We start from the raw sequence: 16,864 nt of genomic DNA, 5'->3' as shown, positions 1-16,864 counted from the left end.
TGAATGCCTCACAGGTGTCTCACATTCACATCCGCTAAGAAAGACCTCTCTCATGTCATTGAAACATGTATGTGTACAGGGTAGCTCCTACACCTCCTGGATGTAACTGTGACCTAGCTTCTCAAATCTGCCTAAAGGAATTTGCTTCAAGCACAAGGTGAATTGTTGAAATGGGAAAATTAACAACCCTGTGTATTAACCAAACTGCAGATGGTATTTTCGCCACAGTGAAACTTTTCAATGTGAATCATAATATGGAACACTTCTCTCTTATCCATTATTTGTAGCTGTTACATCAAGTTAAATGCAGCAAATGGTTCCCTTGAGCTGACATGTTGCCAGGGCATGCATCCACTTTTCAGAACTTGTAACATCCAATCTAATTGCATGAGGGACCTGAGTTGACTCTGTCCATGGTGTAAAAATTACATATTGTTTTGTATGATGTCAATGATAGATGAAACAATGTTGTTAAGTTTTCATGCCATTGTCTACAATGGCTAAAGCTGTCTGCAAGTTTTCCTGATCTATCTGCCTCAACTGGGTGGTGGCTTCCATTTGGGATAATTTTGAAATGTAATTGTATAAATATAAGAATCGTATTGTGCATGGTTTTCTGGGGTCTACAGAAAATCTTGTAAGTCTGTGTTTTCTGACAGGAGACTGAGGTGTTCTTAAACAGTTGTTAATGTGAAAGATTTCAACTATTGTTGACATAGTTTGCCCACACTATGGCCCTCATTATGACCCTGGCGGTGAGTGATAAATTGGCGGTAATACCACCTACTTTATGACCATATCGGTGATAACTCCCATAGACAGCCAAAGTACCACACCAACCACCAGGGCGGAAACAACATTCACCACGGCGATAGCCAACAACAGCCAGGTGGGAGACAAAGTATCGCCCACCATATTAAGACACACAAAACCTCCACCTTTTCTGGGGCAGTACCAATGCCAACAAAAGCCTGGTGGAAACAGAGCCCAGAAGTGAAAGGACTCACTATTGGAGACACAGGTAAGAACCACGCTGCCATTGAACCCGAACTGCATGTTTTCCCGATGATCTTCTACGTCATGCTTCACCTGGAACACCAACACAGAAAAGGATGACAACGGTGAGTACAGCCACCTAGCACACAAGTGAGGGAGGGAGGAAAACAAGAGTGACACACACATGCATAACACACACCAAACACACACACCATACACACAACCAGCTTCAGATGTAAACCAATGGCACACAACACACGGTATAATAAAACACGGACCACATTGCTGTAGTACTGACAATGTATTTGCATAGCAAAACCCACTGCATGAACCAAATATATTTACAGATGTAAATGAAGGGCCAATACCCAGTCCAAAGTCAAAAGGGCACACAATGCCACAGGGCACAGTCCAAGGCCCAACTTGTATCCTGACACATCCGTAGAGAACACTGCAGGGGCATTATTTTGAAAGTGAGAAGGCACCTCAGGGGGATGGGAGGGTCACCTCGGATGAATTCGGGAACTTCCCCGCTGGTTCTAGATGGGGCTCCATGCCCACGTCCCATTGCTGGGGAGTGCAAAGCCACAGTCTTTGAGGTGGGTGACTTGCCTACTGGTTCTGGAGGGGGCAACATACCAATGTCTGTGTCCTGGGGAGCGCAAGGCCACAGTCTCTCAGGTGGGTGACCTTCCCACTGGTTCTGGAGGGGGAAATATGCCCATTTCTCTGTCCTGGGGAGTGCAAGGCCACAGTCTCTGAGGAGCGTGACTTGCCCACTGGTTCTGGAGGGGGCAACATGCCCATTTCTCTGTCCTGGTGAGTGCAAGGCCACAGTCTCTCAGGTGGGCGACTTTCCCACTGGTTCTGGAGGGGACAACATGCCCATTTCTCTGTCCTGGGGAGTGCAAGGCCACAGTCTCTCAGGTGGGTGACTTTCCCACTGGTTCTGGAGGGGGCTCCATGCCCATTTCTCTGTCTTGGGGAGTGCAAGGCCACAGTCTCTCACGTAGGTGACTTGCCCACTGGTTCTGGAGGAGACTAACTCGCACAGCAGCCCCTGAAATGTGGCCTACATGGCATCCACTGGTGGTGGATATAGGAGCTGCCTGGGCTGCCTCTGCACTCTCTGATGGCTGCACTGTGGTGGTGGATAGAGGAGCCTCCTGGACAGCCTCTGCACTCCCTGATGGCTGCACTGTGATGGTGGATGGAGGTGCCTCCTGGGCAGCCTCTGGACTCTCTGATGGTTGCACTTCCACAGCTGGCGGTGGGGGCACCGTGACAGCTGGTGGTGGTGTCAGCCTGACAGCCTCCGCTGGCATAGAGTGGTTCGTCTGCTCCTGCACATGGGTCGTGGATACCTTATCCTTCCTGGAAGGGGTGGATGGGCTCTTTCCCTCTCTGCCTGGTGGTGCAGGCTACTTCCCCTTCTTCACAAGTGGTGCATTCCCCTTCCCCTTCTTTCAAGGTGGTGCAGTCTCCTTCCCCTTCTTCACAAGTGGTGCAGGCTCCTTCCCCTTTTTCACAGGTGGTGCAGTCCCCTTCCCCTTCTTCACAGGTGGCGCAGGCTCCTTCCCATTCTTCACAGGTGGTGCATGCCCCTTCCCCTTCTTCCCTGGTGGTGCTGGCTCCTTCCCCTTTGCGATAGAGGTGTGGTATCCTTACCACCATGAGTAGGTGGTGCTACCACTGTCCCCGTGGTCTGTTTGGCTGAGGTGCTGTCTTGTGTCCTTGGAACCCTGTCTATACAGGAAGGACGGGTGTAGGTGTAGGGAAGAGGTCAAACTGGAAAAGGAATAGCTTTTTAGGGGCGATGGGCGGGAGGAGGAAGGAGTAATGGGAGTGGAGGATGAGGGAGTGGTTGTTGGAGGTGTATGTCTACTGGACTTGGGTGCAGGTGCATGGGCAGTATGCTGATGTGAGGTGGGTGGCTGTTGGGTGTGTGAATGCTTGCATTTGTGTCCTTTACGGGGTGACAGACACAGTGGGAGAGGACACAGGGGACGCATGCATGGCTGTTGTGGAGGTGTCTGCCAGTGAGGTGTGTGTTCTGCTTGGTGTGGTGATGCTGGCAGTAGATGTTGATGTAGTGCATGCAGGTGTGAGTTTTGACGTGACTGGGAGGGAGGTGGAGGAGGAGGAGGAGAGGGAGACAGTGGAGGCAGTGGATGTTGTTGTGTCTTCAACTGTATGGTGTTTCTGTAAGTGCCTGTGGGATGAAGTTTGGTGCTTGTGTTTGCCTTTGCCACTCTTGTGTGTTGCCTTGTGTGCATGTTCATCTGCATGGGGCCGGGGATGGGTTGGGGTTGAGGGGAATGGGACTTGGGAAGTGGGAGTTGGAGGGGGCCAATAGAAACAGGGACAATGGCTGCCATCAGAGAGGAGGCCAGAGCCTGAATCGATCTCTGTTGGGCCGCCAATCCACCATGAATGCCCTCCAGGAATGCATTGCATTGCTGCATCTGGGATGCCAGCCCGTGGATTGCATTCACAATGGTTGATTGACCTACATCAATGGATCTCAGGAGGTCAATAGCCTCCTCACTCAGGGCAGCAGGGCTTACTGGGGCAAAGCCTAAGGTGACTGGGACAAAGGAGATGCCCACCCTCCTGGGTGAGCGGGCACGGGCAACTCGCTGAGGGGCCACTGGGAGGGCGGTGCTGGTACGGGGGTGGTGGCTGTACCTGCAGCTGGGGTGGTCACAGAGGTGTCTGCCACCCCCTGGGAGCTTCCATCAGAGGAGGTATCTGAGTCTGTGTCATCTCCTCCTGTCTCCGCCGTGGTGCTCCCATCGCTCACCATCCAACTGGTTCCATCGGCGTTGGTGGACTCTGCCTCCAGGGTCCTGTGGGATGCAGCTCCCTCTGTCGCTGGTACCCCTGCTCCTCCACCAGATGATGCTAATGCACACAAGAACAGGATGACAAAACAAGAAAGGAGGGGGACAAAGGATACACTTGGTCAATGACTGCACTAACACCACTATTGGTATGCACTTCACCCTCACACAGGGAACAGGCCTAAGCAATGTACATTTCACTGTCAGTGATATGGCTAATCATCAAGGCAAGAGGAGAAGCACACACTGCCAACCACAGCACACCTGGGACCCACGATGCCCTGCCAGAAAGTGCCTACTAACAAGCTAGCTTACCTGTATTTGCCATGCAGCTATTACCCCAGAGATTCCCACGCTGCATTGTCTGGCCCAGCCTTAGGGGCACCCACTAACACACAACCACCACCCGGATACCACCCTACCAGCCAAAATATGCAATGATACCTAGTCTACTCACCCCCTTGTGGCTGCTGTGATTCTCTCAAACACCCATCATGCTCAGGGTAGGCCACTGCCAGTATGTGGGCTATCAGGGAGGTCAGGGTCCAACGGGCACCCCTTCCTCATTAGGAGGCCATCCCCAGCTGTACCTCCATGGTCTTCCGTGCCCAGCGTCTCAGTTCCTCCCACCATTTCTGACAGTGGGTGCTCTGCCTGCCATAGACCCCGAGGGTCCACACATCCTTGGCGATGGAACAACATAATCCCATCTTTTGATGGGTGCTGACCTGCAGATGTAATATAGACAGGAGAACTACATTAAACTAACCATCCAGCCTGTCACACACATGGCCCACTGTGGTGGTGGATGGAGGTGCCTCTTCGGCAGCCTCTGCACTCTCTGATGGTTGCACTTCCACAGCTGGCGGCGGAGTCCCGTGACAGCTGGTGGTGGTCGTGGTGTCAGCCTGACAGCCTCCCCTGGCATAGAGTGCTTTGTCTCCTCCTGTACATGGGCCGTGGATACCTTACCCTTCCTGCCAAGGATGAATGGGCTCTTCCCCTCTGTGCCTGGTGGTGCAGGCTACTTCCCCTTCTTCACAGGTGGTGCAGGCCCCTTCCCTTTCCTTCCAGGTGGTGCAGGCTCCTTCCCCTTCTTCACAAGTGGTGCAGGCTCCTTCCCCTTCTTCACAGGTGGTGCAAGCGCCTTCCCCTTTTTCCCAGGTGGCGCAGGCTCCTTCTCATTCTTCACAGGTGGTGCAGGCCCCTTCCCCTTCTTCCCTGGTAGTGCTGGCTCCTTCTCCTTCTGCGATGGAGGTGTGGTATCCTTACCACCATGAGTAGGTAGGGCTACCACTGTCCCCGTGGTCTGTTTGGCTGAGGTGCTGGCCTGTGCACTTGGGTACCCTGCCTATATGGGCAGGACGGGAGGAAGGGTAGGGAAGAGGTGTCACACACATAGGGCAGCCCACAACATGACAACAGACAATACCCCACCCTTACACGATGCCTTCAGACACATCTGCGTGCATCCATGCCACATGCATTGTGCTCAAAGCGTACTCACCTGTTGGTCTGGAGGCCCATACAGCTGACAGTACTGGATAGGACCCCATCCACCAGTCTCTCCAACTCCTCCGAAGTGAAGGCCCGGGCCCTTTCCCTGGTCACATGGGACATGGTAGGTTCCAGACACAGGTAACAGCAGCACAGGCAGTGTAGGTCTTCTCCTGTTGAAGGTCAGGAAACAAGTGAGGAATCAGATAGATAATAGTGATCACATCCACGGAGGTGTATACCGTCACCGCCGGCGTACATCCCCATTAGCCACTCTACTCCATAGGGCCCAATGTTATCCAATGAGGAATTGCATGGCGGTGTACAACCACCTACCTCCACAATGCCCAATATTGGTGGAACTACCTCACTTCCACCTGTCCCTCCATACAGGGCAGGCAGTCGCCATTTCAGTGGGGGGGAACAGGCCCATCGACAATTTCTGCGTCACAGGTTATATAGGCACATACTTTGAAATTTACACTGTCCCAATACATAAGTGCACCATGTGAACTGCTGTTGCGCTGCGGATCAATAGGAGGTGGAGACATACCCCGTGTACAGACCACTTGTGGACTTAGCTATACTGGAGGACAGCCACATTATCCTCACCTATAGACTGGACATGGCCACAATCACAGAGCTGTGTGCCCAGTTGGAGACCGACCTGATCTCATCTATCTGTCAACCGACTGGGATCCCCTCTCTTGTGCAAGTGCTATCGGTGCTCCATTTACTGGCGACAGGTTCTTTCCAAGTGACAGTGGGCTTGGCTGCAGGAATGTCACAGCCACTGTTCTCAATCGTGCTGGCAACAGTGTTGTCTGCCCTGGTAAAACACATGTGCAGCTACATAGCTTTCCCCCAGGTGAAAGATTTGGCCACTGTAAAGGCCAGATTCTATGCACTGTGACATATCCTCAATATTATAGGGGCGATTGACTGGACGCATATTGCATTTGCCCCCCCCGCCAGAATGAAGAGGTGTACAGGAAACGTAAGAGTTTCCACTCCATGAATGTGCGAATTGTGTGCCTGGCGGACAAGTACATCTACCACATCATTGCTGAGTATCCTGGGTGATGCATGATGCCTTTGTCCTGAGGAATAGCAGCATCACAAATGTGATGGCCCAACTACAGAGGCACAGGGTGTGGCTTATAGGTGAGCCTTGGTCCCCACCCAGTGAATGTTAGTGTCTGCCTCTGGTGTTAACCTCATAGGATAGTGTGTGGCTAAATGTTGTCCCTCAATACCTGCAGGTGACTCTGGCTACCCAAACCTATCAAAGTTGCTGACCCCTGTGAGGAATACCAGGATGAGGGCTGAAGAAATTTCTAATGAGGCACATGGGCAAACCAGGGGATCATCGAGAGAACTTTCGGCCTTTTGAAGGCCAGGTTCAGGTGCCTCCATCTGACAGGTGGATCCCTGTACTACTCACCCGAGAAGGTCTGCCAGACAGTAGTGGCATGCTGCATGTTGCACAACCAGGCCCTAAGATGCCATGTACCTTTTCGCAGAGGAGGAGACTGGAGATGCCCCTGTGGCTGCAGTAGACCCTGATGACAGTGAGGATGAAGAGGCTGAGGATGAGGACAATAAAACATCAGCTATCCGTCAGTACTTCTAATGACACACAGGTGGGACAGTGCAACATCACATTTCTATGACTATTGGTGTATTCTGTGTGGCTGTGGCATAATGGCATTAACTTCCTTTTACCCCTCCTTACTGTCACCTATGGTTCATCATTTTACATATGTTGGTGCTATGACAACTGTGTACTTATGTGCTGACTACAGCCAGCTATAGGTTGTTATTTCTATGTTCTCACAATGTAAAGTTCATTTGCAATGGATGTAGCTGTTTCCATAAATGCAAATTTTCAAAACATGAAATTCTAGTAGTTGAGTTTTGTTCAAGGGTGTTTATTGTAGTGCTAAGAAATTGAGGGGAAAGTGCAATGGAATAGAGTGATTAGTCCAGGGTATTGTTCCAGTCTGTTTGTAGCACAGGTCCAGTGCACAAGTGGCCATAGGAAGGGGAGCAAAGGCAGTTCAAGGTGGACAAGGTGACAGGGTGGGACACAAGGGGGACAATCAGGAGAGTAACATTTTCTGGTGGTGGTCTTGGCAATTGTCTCTGGCTTTTGTCTGGGTCGCAGGAAATGTTTGTGGGGTGGTTCACCTTCTGGAGCGGGAGGGATGCTGGTGGCCTGTGGGTCCTGTGGTGGGGCCTCCTGGCCACTAGCAGCAGCGGAAGTGGAGGGCTGTTCTGTTGACTGGATAGTGGTAGGGACCCGCTGGTGTGCTGTTGACTCCCTCATGATGTTGGCCATGTCTGCCAGCACCCTTGCTATGGAGATCAGGGTGGTGTTGATGACCTGCAAGTCCTCCCTGATCCCCTGATACTGTCTCTCCTGCAGCGGCCTTTTCTCCTGCACGTTGTCAAGGATCTGGCATATCGTGTCCTGGGAATGTTGATTGGCTCCCAGGATTTCAGAGAGTACCTCCTGGAGAGTCGGTTCCCTGGTCCTATCCTCCCCCTGGTGCACAGCAGCCTCCCAGTGTCCCTGCTGGCCTGTTCTCTGTCCCATGAACGTGTGGACTCGGCCACCATTAGCATTCTGCAGTAAGGAAATAGTAGTCACCAAACCTGCATTGGCAGAAGCAACCCCCTTCTTGTGCTGCTTTTATGAGATCTATCTTTGTTCTTGGTTGGGGATCACATGATCACCCACCCCAGTATGATTGTGAAGGCAACATTTTGGGAACTTAGATGGTAGAAATATTTGGTGGGATGCACCTTAGGTAGGGGCTTGTCATCAGCCAAAGCTTTCACACCAGCCAGTGTTTCATCACCAACCGCGTACAAGAATGAATAATTTGAAGCAACAGAAGTCTTAGCTACTGCTGACTTGGCTGCTTCATCAGCCAAAGTGTTCTCTACAATGTGTACTCCTACATGTTGATGGCCCAATGTATGTACTATATGGGCCTTTGGAAGCATTTCCTCAAGGTCCGATACTTGCCCCCACAGGAATCTTTGTTTGATGGTGTTCCCTTGTGAATCTCTGAACCCATTTTGGTGTCAGTAATGCAGATATTCTTTCAACGACTGGATGCAATAGTGCAAATCACACCCAATCAGTGTCAGTGTCAGAAGTTCATGATCCGTATGCTCCTGTGCCAATATTAGCGCACTAAGCTCTGGTAATTGTGTGGTGCAATCCCCTAAGGTCAGCGTGTATGTGTTCCGTGAATGGAAATTATCATCCCTTATATAACTGCGTATAGCCGCTCAAGCAGAAAATTATTGTTATTTAGTGACTACAGTTGTTTGAGCTGAATCATCAGTAGACATGATTATTTGGTATTGATCAAGAGGCAAAATGTTTGCAGGTGTTAGATATTCAAGTTCACATTTATTTAATTCTTGGGTCTGAATTTTTGGATCAAAAACATAATCAACATCAGTGGCAGTCAGAGAGGAGGCCCATTGGATCCAACGTCGATGTAATGCTTTTGCATTTGGAATGCTGGCTTTTGCAACAGCCTTTAAGGCTGGTATTGGGGTCACGACAATAATGCATTTACCTTGGGTCAGAGGTCTCTCTTTTTTAACAGCCATCGGAACAGCAGTTAGAATTTTTTCAATGGGAGCAAAGCATTGTTAAATAGTGGAAAAGAATTGTGATTTGCATGCTATTGGAACGGTGTCACCTTCATTAAGTGTGCTTAGATTAATCTGATGGTACCAGCAATTACTCTGATGACCAAGTTTTTTTTTTTTAAATGTGTATGTAAGTGTTTCGTCTGAAGTATGTATTGCTGCAATGCTCTAAGAATGCGTATGTGTTCAACTGTCCAGTATGTACCAGAAAAGTCTGGATATATCAAATCATAAAGTGGTTTAATGTATTGTGCATAATCTGGAATGTAAGTTCTCCCACAATTAAGAAAAAACAACAATTGGAGCTTTTTGATAGTATTTGGTGGTTATAGTTGTGCACACTTTTCCAGAAAGTAGGGCGCCTTCATCTGATAACTCGTATCCTAGAAACAGGACACTGAGAAAAGCAATTTTAGTTTTCTTGAAATTAAAATTGTTACCTAATGTGGCAAATCCCACAGCAATGCGGTCTACCCTACTTAGGTGTTTGACCAGGTCAATATCTATTCAGTAGATATCATTGATGTAGGACAATGCCTCGGGGTCAATATTGTGTAATATTGACATTAAGCTTGTTGAGAACAGTATAGGACTGTTCTTATACCCCTGTGGGAGTCCACAAAATTTTCTTTGAGAGCAGAGTACTTGAAAGGTGCTTAGATCCCTACTTTCAGGTACAATTGTGTGTGCACTATATTGTTAATAAGTGCTGTGCTTTGTGCATTTTGTATGGCACACGTGAATGTGTGACTGTTTAAATGTCTGTAATGGAAGACTATTCTATATTAATGGTCTGGTGTTCATTGGTGTGACAGAGGGTTCTTCTACACCCTGCTACTCAAGTTGTGTGATTATTTCTTTCATTGATGCTTTAGCCTCATGTTTATTGGGGTACTGTGGTTCCATTTGTGGTGTGCATCTATGGTATGACATATTAGGGCGAGTCTTTCTCCCATCCTACATGACTGATATAAAGCACTGGTGCTTGTGCTAATGCCCAATCTTTAGCATAAGCCTCTCTTAATTCTTCAGGAACAAGGACCAAGAAAGATGACAAAATGACATCTTCTCCTAGTGGGAGTGTAGTGACAAATTCTAGTGGCCAATATTTTTCTACCAAGAGTATATCATAAGTGAATGTTAATCTTCCCCAAAATATTACTTTAATTGGGAGCTTTATGTCTCATTTGAATTTACACTTTTTAAACCCTGTTTCGGGGGTAGATGTACCTATCACTCGATTCGACTTCTTCAAAAGTCTTCAGTTTCTGTCACATCCAGAATCTCTTGAAGATTCCGGTGAACTATTGTGACCTTTGCTGCACTGTCCAGCAGAGTAATTGCCCACTTCCTTTTCTTTAGCAAAGATTTTCTTCTGTGTGAGATTCTTAGCTAAATTGCTGCCACAATTTTCTTTTTGAACTGTGCTTTCTGTTTGTGTAGTTTCTCTACCTTTTCTATGAAGCTACAGAGGAGCATTGTGAATCTTTTCTGGGTTTCACATACTGATTTCGTTGTTCTGAATGCCTTCCTCTAACTGTGTTTATCCGGTGAGTTCTGAAAGAAATTAGGTTGGAGTGTATCAGTATACTGATGTCTAATTGGAGTTTTTAAACTTTCTCTATTTCTAAAATTATAGCATTTCTCAGAGGTATTCAAATGTGGAGATTCCCCTCTCTGTTTTTTACTGTCTTTATTTTGTTTTTGTTTATCCCAGAGTGTTTTAGAACTCTCTCCTGCTTGCTTGGTAGAATCCTTATTGGATTTACCTTGTAGTTGTTATTGACCTAGTCTGGCTCCCAGATTATCCCAACCTATACAAGAATAGGCACCTCACATTCTTGATTCTGTGCAGGAACATCCTGGAGCCGCTGTCATACTGCCAATAATACTGCTTCTTCTCTAAGATTACATAATATCATTGAGGATACTGTGGCAAAATTGCCCATCTATTGCATTCCTAAGTCTAGGGCTGGGACAGCCCTGTATTCATCTTGGATTTGTTTTAACACTTCCAGAAGATTTGCAGGTGTCAGTGTACTGTGTGCAGTAGTGCAGAGTGCAGCAGACACTGCACCCCAAGTGGCACATGGTCTACTGAGGAAACCAGCAGGGTTTAGACCACAATGGTGGTCTAACTGGGGTATAAGTTGTTGTTGTGAGTGTGAGTGTGTGTGTCAGTGTGTTTTTACTGTCTCACTGGGATACTGCTAGCCAGGACCCCAGTGCTCATAGTTTGTGGTCTAATGTGTGGGTTGTCAGTATGCTTAACTGTGTCACTGAAGCTCTGTTAATCAGAACTCCATTGCTTATGCTGGACAGACCTTATAAGTTCCAATTATATGGTACCTAGGTAGCCAGGGCAGTGGGGTTCCAGGAGATCCTTATGAGCTGCAGCATTTCTTTTGCCACCCATAAGGAGCTCGGACAAACCTTTCTTCAGGACTGCCACTGAGGCCTGAGTGAAATAATGCACACACTATTTCACACCCATTTTCACTGAACTTAAGTAACTTATAAGTCACCCACATGTCTAACCTTCATTTACTGAAGGCTAGGTGCAAAGTTACTAAGTGTGAGGGCACCTTTGCACTAGCAAAGGTGCCCCCACGCTATCCAGGGCCAATTCCCCGGACTTCGTGAGTATGGGGATACCATTACACGTGTGCACTACATATATGGCAATACATATATGTAGCTTTACAATTGTTAGAAATGGGGTCTTTGGTTGGCAGTCAGGTTACCCCCTGTCCAAGCAACGACCCTCATTCTAGTCAGGGTAAGTCACACACAATCCAAATTATCCTGTGCCCACCTGCTGGTAGCTTGGCACTGAGCAGTCAGGCTTAACTTAGAAGGCAAAGTGTAAAGTATTTGTGCAATATATCATAAAATAACACAATATAACACCACAAAAATACATCACACCGTGTTTAGAAAAATATATCATATTTATCTGGATAAATGCAGGTCAAAACAATTAAAGATGAAATAAGCAAATGTAGGGATATCACTGAAAGTGATATCAAGGGCAAGATGTAGCAAATTTAAAATTTGCGAGGTGCAAAGTGCGAGTCCATGCGACTCGCACTTTGCACCTCGCAAATTGGTATGCAGTACGGTGTCTCAGACACCGACTGCAACTCGCTATGGGGTCGCAATGACCCACCTCATGAATATTCATGAGGTGGGTCGCAAATTGCGGCCCCATAGTGAGTATAGGCACTCGCAAACATGGAGGCCTGCTGTCGTCAGCAGACCTCCATGTTCGTGACTGCTTTTAAATAAAGCAGTTTTTTTTTTTTTAAGTGTAGCCCGTTTTCCTTACAGGAAAACGAGCTGCACTTAAAAAAAAAACTAAACCTTTATTTGTGGGTCCAGTTACAAACTGGAAGGGGTCCCATGGGGACCCCTTCCAATTTGCGAGTGGGTTACCATCCACTTGAAGTGGATGGTAACTGCGATGCCATTTGCGACCGCGTACGCGGTCGCAAATGGTATTGCATACCACTCAGACTTGCAAATAGGAAGGGAACACCCCTTCCTATTTGCGAGTCGGAAATGCATATTGCGAGTCGGTACCGACTCGCAATATGCATTTCTGCATAGCAAAGAGGCATTTGCACCTCGCAAACGGCGATTTTCGCCGTTTGCGACGTGCAAATACTTTGCTACATCTGGCCCCAAGAGTCTTAGCGTTAACGTATTAATGTAAAAGGAATAAAAAGTGTCTTAAGTTCTCCTAGAAACAGCAAGTGTCTCTTGCAGTAAAAAGTACCTGGTTTGCATTGAAAATCCTCACAAGGGACCGCAGAGGAGGAGATGCGTGGAAAACGGTAGGTGTGCATCGGTTTCGCTCCTTCGCTCACAGACTTGTATTGTTATTTCTTATGCAGGGGAGATGTTGTATCAATTCCTGACACACGGACTTGAATCCTCTTCGGGTTGCGGGGTTTTCAGATGCTCCAGGGATGATGCCTGGAATCCTGGGCTTGCAGAGCAAAATCACAGGGGCTGCGTCGATTCCGGTGGGTGATGCGTTGAATTTTCTTCCGCATGGCAGACACTGCGTTGATTCCTCTCAGGAATTCGGGTGTCGTAGTTCTGAGTCCGCTTGCGTCGATCCATTAGGGCTGTGCGTTGAAGTTCCGGTTGCGTTGCTGGCACTGTGTAGATCTTCTGTCACGAAGTCGGAGCTGCATCATTCCAGGCCCCGGCGTGCAGTGAATTTTTCACCACGAGCAGACTGTGCGTCAATCTTGCCAGGCGGTGCGTCAAATTTTTGCCAGCTGCAGGAGAGAAGTCTTTTTGGTCCTGAGACTTCAGGGAATAGGAGGCAAGCTCTATCCAAGCCCTTGGAGAGCACTTCTGCAGCAAGGCAAGAGAGCAGTAAGGCAGCAGGGCAACAGCAAGGAGGAGGTCCTCTTCAGAAAGCAGTCAGGTGAGTCATTTAGGTAGCCAGACAGTTCTTCTTGTCAGGGTGCAGGGTCTGGTTCAGGTTTCTTCTCCAGGAAGTGTCTGAGGTGGTAGGGCAGAGGCCCTGTTTGTATACCCAAATGTGCCTTTGAAGGGGGGGAGACTTCAACGACTGACTTAGAAGTACACCCGGTCTCCTTTCAGTTTAATCCTGTCTGCCAGGGTCCCAGTACGGGGTGTGGCAGTCCTTTGTGTGAGAGCAGGCCCTCGACCCTTGCAGCCCAGGAAGAGCCATTCAAAATGCAGATGTATGCAAGTAAGGCTGAGTATCCTGTGTTTGGGGTGTGTCTGAGTGAATGCACAAGGAGCTGTCAACTAAACCCAGCCAGACGTGGATTGTAAGGCACAGAAATATTTAAGTGCCGAGAAATGCTCACTTTCTAAAAGTGACATTTCTAAAATAGTATTATTAAATACAACTTCACCAGTCAGCAGGATTTTGGATTACTATTCTGGCCATATTAAATATGACCTTCCTACTCCTTTCAGATCAGCAGCTACCACTCAAACAATGTATGAGGGTAGCCCCAATGTTAGCCTATGAAGGGAGCAGGCCTCACAGTAGTGTAAAAAACAATTTAGGAGTTTTACACTACCAGCACATATAAACTACATAGGTACATGCCCTGCCTTTTACCTACACAGCACCCTGCCCTAGGGGTTACCTAGGGCACACCTTAGGGGTGACATATGTAGAAAAAGGGGAGTTTTAGGCTTGACAAGTACTTTTAAATGCCAAGTCGAATTGGCAGTGAAACTGCACACACAGGCCTTGCAATGGTAGGCCTGAGACAAGGTTACGGGGCTGCTGAAGAGAGTGGCACAATCAGTGCTGCAGGCCCACTAGTAACTTTTCATCAACAGGCCCTGGGCACATATAGTGCACTCTACTAGGGACTTATAAGTAAATTAAATAGCCCAATTGGGTGTGATCCAATGTTACCATGTTTAAAGGGAGAGAGCATATGCACTTTAGCACTGGTTAGCAGTGGTAAAGTGCACAGAGTCTAAAAACCAGCAAAAACAGTATCTCAAAAGTGAAGGGAGTCAGGCAAAACAGTTAGGGGTGACCACCTTAAGGCTGTAAGGTCTAACAACAATGTAACTCAGAATATGACCCTGTGAGCTGTCTAAGATCATGGAATTGTCCCCCCATTCCAAATCTGGTATTGGGGGGCAATCCCATGCATCCTGGGGTCTCCACCATGGACCCGGAGTACTGCCAAACCATCTCTCTGAGGTTTCCACTGCAGCCCCATCTGCAGCTACCTCACAGACAGGTCTCTGACCTCCTGGGGTCTGAGCATCTCAGTCCCAGGAAGGCAGAACAATGCATTTCCTTTTGGAGGGGGGTGTTACACCCTCTCCCTTTGGAAATAGGTGTAAGAGGCTTGGGAGGGGTAGCATCCTAGAGACTCTGGAAATGCTTTGAAGGGCACAGACGGTGCCCTTATTGCATAAGCCAGTCTACCCCGGTTCAGGGACCCTCAGTCCCTGCTCTGGAGTGAAACAGAACAAAGAAAAGGGGAGTGACCACTCCTGTGTCAATCACCACCCCAGGGGTGGTGCCCAGAGCTCCTCCAGTGCTTCCCTAGCGTTAGCCATCTTGTATTCCAAGGTGTGGGGACACTCTGGAGACTTCTGAGTGGCCAGTGCCAGCATGTGACATCAGAGACCCCTCCTGATAGGTGCACACCTGGGTAGGTAGCCAGTCTCCCTCTCAGGGCTATTTAGGGTCTCTCCTCTGGCTGGTTCCTCAGATTCAGCTTGCAAGACTCCTCCAGGAATCGTCTGCATCCTCTGCTTCAGCTTCTGACCCTCAGATCTACCGCAGACTGCTCCAGAAACTGCTGTAACTGCAACAAAGTATCCAGGATGACTCCTGTGACCTGCAACCTCAGCTCCAGCCAGCATTTTCAACAATTTCCAAGGTGTGCATGCTCTGAGGACTCCCTGTCTTCACCCTGCACTGGAAGAACCAAAGGAATCTCCAGTGGAGTGAGAGAGTCACTTCCCTGCTTCTTCAGGCACCCTTCTCAACGATGACCGGTTCTCTGGGACTCCTCTCCTGATGGCGAGTCTGCTCCCTGGAACAGAGGTGGAGGACGAATATGGCCATAGTGTCCTAAGGTCCAGCTGTCCATCTTTGTTGGAGGTAAGAGCTTGCCTTCCCAGTTTGTGACAGTACCCCTGTGCATCACGTCATCTCCAGCTCCTTGGGCTTCTGTGCACTTCTTCCAAGAATCCTTTGTGCACAGTGTAGCACAGGTCCCCGGCACTCTATTCTGCGACGCACAACTTGCTGAGTTGCTCTCCGTTGGCGGGGGACCTTCTTTTGTTGTGCTGCACCAACTGTACTTTGCATCTTCTTTGTCCCTGTGTCATGGGGCTGCCTTGGGTGCTGCCTGGTCTTCTGTGGGCTTTCTCCAGTGTTGAGAGCCCCTTCTGGCTCCTCAGTCCAAGTTGAGGCCCCCAGGTCCCTGCTGGGTCCAGGCAGCACCATTTTAACGCAAACTGCAACCTTGCATGAACCAAGGCTTGTTGGACGAATCCAGTGACGCAAACAGCCTGCATCCAACATCTCGACATGGGATATCTCCTGCACCACGTAGGAACCAGAGCCATCTTCTTTGGTGCTCTTCTGCAGACTTCTTCTAACCAGTAAATCCATGTTTGCACCATCTTCTAGGTTGGCAGGGTCCCCTGTCCTTCCTGCAATCATCTGCGACTCCTGAACTTGGTCTCCTCTCTTCACAGGTCTTCAGGTCCAGGAATCCACCATTTGTTGATTGCAGTCTTGCTTGGTTCTTGCAATATCTCTAATTACAACTTGTTTTGTGTCCTGAGGAAACTTGCAGTACTTTACTCCTACTTTCCTGGGCTCTGGGGTGGGGTACTTTACTTACCTTTGGTGTTTTTTTAACATTCCCAGCGCCCCTCTACACACTACACTTGCCTAAGGGGATTCAGGATTCGCATTCCACTTTCTTAGTATATGGTTGTGTTGCCCCTAGGCCTATTGCATTCTATTGTATGTTCTTCTGTTTGCACTATTCTATGACTATTTACTTACCAGATTTTGGTCTCTAGTGTATATATTGTGTATAATACTTACCTCCAGAAGAAGTATTGCCTCTAAGATATCTTTAGCCTTGTGTCACTAAAAAAAAGTACCTTTCTTTTTTGGTAACACTGAGTGTTGTATTTTATTGTGTATAAGTACTGTGTAACTATAGTGGTATTGCAGGAGCTTTGCATGTCTCCTGGTTCAGCCTAAGCTGCTCTGCTACAGCTACCTCTAGACAGCCTAAGATGCTAGAAAACTGCCTACATATCACTAACAAAGGACAACTGGATCTGGTATAAGCTGTAAGTAC

The sequence above is a fragment of the Pleurodeles waltl genome, chromosome 2_2 (genome assembly GCF_031143425.1).
Source record: "Pleurodeles waltl isolate 20211129_DDA chromosome 2_2, aPleWal1.hap1.20221129, whole genome shotgun sequence".
In the NCBI taxonomy this organism is placed as follows: Eukaryota; Metazoa; Chordata; class Amphibia; order Caudata; family Salamandridae; genus Pleurodeles; species Pleurodeles waltl.
The sequence above is the reverse complement of the archived record's forward strand: the minus strand, read 5'-3'. Positions refer to the sequence as shown.